Source organism: Salmo salar, chromosome 15, assembly GCF_965601325.2.
Source record: "Salmo salar chromosome 15, fSalSal1, whole genome shotgun sequence".
In the NCBI taxonomy this organism is placed as follows: Eukaryota; Metazoa; Chordata; class Actinopteri; order Salmoniformes; family Salmonidae; genus Salmo; species Salmo salar.
In genome coordinates this window covers 56,539,968-56,542,500 of record NC_138305.1, presented here as the reverse complement: position 1 = coordinate 56,542,500, position 2,533 = coordinate 56,539,968, and the positions used below count along the sequence as shown (strand labels likewise).

General features: G+C 46.0%; 1 pseudogene across 1 annotated transcript in view; it reads right to left on the bottom strand.

Moving 5' to 3' along the window:
* The window catches only part of LOC106571601 (thyroxine 5-deiodinase pseudogene), a 1,598-nt pseudogene extending 424 nt beyond the window's left edge, over nucleotides 1-1,174 (bottom strand). The window contains exon 1 of the transcript XR_001320949.3: nucleotides 1-1,174. This exon is cut by the window's left edge and continues 424 nt beyond it. The product of XR_001320949.3 is annotated as a thyroxine 5-deiodinase pseudogene (transcript).
* Between the last annotated feature and the right edge of the window lie 1,359 nt (nucleotides 1,175-2,533).

Genomic DNA, 2,533 nt, shown 5'->3' with positions numbered 1-2,533 from the left:
AAACATTACTAATATGTGTAATAATGCTATAATGCTTCTGAACCAAAACAACATGTATAGGCCTAGTCATATGTGCAGTGTGTCAAGAGTTTGTAGCAGCATCTGAATACTTCTTCACTGTGTGGACACTTCACGCGTCTAATGGTTATCTTTAAGTTAAACGTGGACCACCACTGTTCTGCTGGAATTCTCCAAATCATTCCGGTATTGCTCGAGCCAGTTCCTCAGCTCTGATATCCGGTAGCCCTCCGGTCCCCTGCCCCCCTGATACACGACCCGCTCATCCCTCAGGATATAAAGTCTTTCAAAATAGGCTCCGTAAGCCGCGTTGGACGAGTTGTCCATAGTATCCACCACCACATTGCAGCAGGGAACCTCCGAGTGCATCAGCTGAGCGGCTTTCAGTCTGTCCTCCAGACAGCAGTGCTTGGGGATCTGGTATGGCGCGTCGGAGCTCACCCAGCCGTCCGAGGGATGCGCCTCCTCGATATATACAAGCAGGGAGTCGGCGATGTCCGCATACTGGCTCGCGACGCGCTGAAACGCAGCCAGGCGCGTCATGAACGGTGGTCAGGAGCAACTGCCGAAGTTGAGGATGAGAGGTCTCCTCCCTTTCACATAGTCTAGGACCCGGACCCTGCGCCGCTCCTGCAGCTGCACAACCTCGGTGTTGGGCGCGATAAGTCCAATGTGCGCCGATTTGAAAAAGTCTAATTTCTGTCCGTACCACACGGCCCTGAGCGACTCCAGGGTGAACATCTTGTTGGAGTCGGAGACGCAGACAGGCGGGTCTTCGGGGCTGCTGCCCTCCATCTTCAGCAGCACTTTCCTCCTGATGCACAGGACGTCCAGGAGACACAGCATCAGCGCTGCCAGGAGGAACCGGGGCAGCAGAACCAGACATAGAGCTGTGTGTTTCAGGGCCAGCACCGTCAGGACACCTGCAGACTTCTGCATCTCGCCCTGCCGATGATGTATGGCCGGCAATGTAAGCAGGGAGATAGAGACAATCGTATCAGTCACCTTTCCCCATCTGTTTTCAGCCTCTGTCTCACAGAGTTGTGCTTTTTATAGGTGCAGCGGGATTTGAATGAAAAACAACCCACCTCCACAGCTCGTGCCGCCCTCTCACATGGCGGGGATTACCTCCCGTCAACTGAGAGAGAGAGAGAGAGATGGATAGAGGAAGGGAGAGAGACATAGAGATAGAGAGAGTGTGTGTGTGTGTGAGAGAGAGAGGGAGAGAGAGAGAGAGGGGATCACGGCCATGGGTTCGTTTTTTTTTTGCAGACTCAAACCTGTCACGTCGATAACTGGCACTTCTTTTGGGGTGAATCATTGTGGTTACCAGTAAATGAACTCCAAATGAAGAAATAGCATGATTTACAACAACACCCGTTTGTGGGTCAGAAAGTGACGTCAAATGAACATTAGCCTATGGTGAATTTAAACTTGACATACATGTGATCAAAACTCACACATTTAGGGTTAAAAAAACATACCCACCTCTTCAAATCAAACACGATGATAAAGACGGAATCTGTCATTTTTGTGATTAAAACAAATTAGACTGTTGTGATCAGTTTGAGAAGAAATACATATTCCATGTTCATGCTTTTGAATCGGGGACATAATGAATATAAACTTATAGGAATTAAATAGGTCTAGAGCAAATCATTATTTTTGTTGATTAATTTAAATGTATGCCCAATCATTACATGTATCTATGCCCTTTGATTACTTGTGTCACGAACCTAGGTGAATTGAAAGGACACGAAAAGGCTTGAACGCTTTTTCTTTGTGTATTTCAGACAAGGGGTTTTACGTTCACACAATCTTTTCACACTAGACGGCGCTCTCGCATACCAATGATGTGCAGTGCGCACCTCCAAAAAAAGCCTCGGTCGTCTGAGGTCAGTATCCTCCCCTCTCTCAATTTTCCCAATGCGACTGTTATGTACCTGATTCCTTCTCAGAGCAATGAGATAGATTACTCACCCCTATAAAACTGAGTTATGAAATGATATCCGGTATGACAGGTGGTGTTACAGACAAGGGAAAGGATAATAATAATAATACTATTATTAATAATAATAACAATAATAAATATTGTATTTAACTTATATAAAGCTAGCTATTCATTACATAAAAACATCTCCAAGCGCTGTAAAGCTAAGCAGTAACCAGCATCAACAGGAAACAAGCAACTTAAAACAACAACATAATTAATCATGAGTTGTCGACGGTCAAGAGACTGAAGGTTGAGACAGTTAATGGCTTGATTGAGGTCAGCGGACAGAGGAGGTGGTCAAATGGGAGAGTCGGTAGCAGGCAGGCAGGCAGCACGTTGTCATCGCGGTGTCTAGCCATCCACGCCGTCTGTGGCTTCTTAGTAGAACTGATCAGATCAGGTGAAGTTAGAGTAACGTCTAATTGCTGACAATGGATGTGGATGATGGCCATGCTTGGGGTAACAAACTATAAAGGAAAATACATGGCTACATCTAACAGTTTTTTGGTTTAATAACATAAT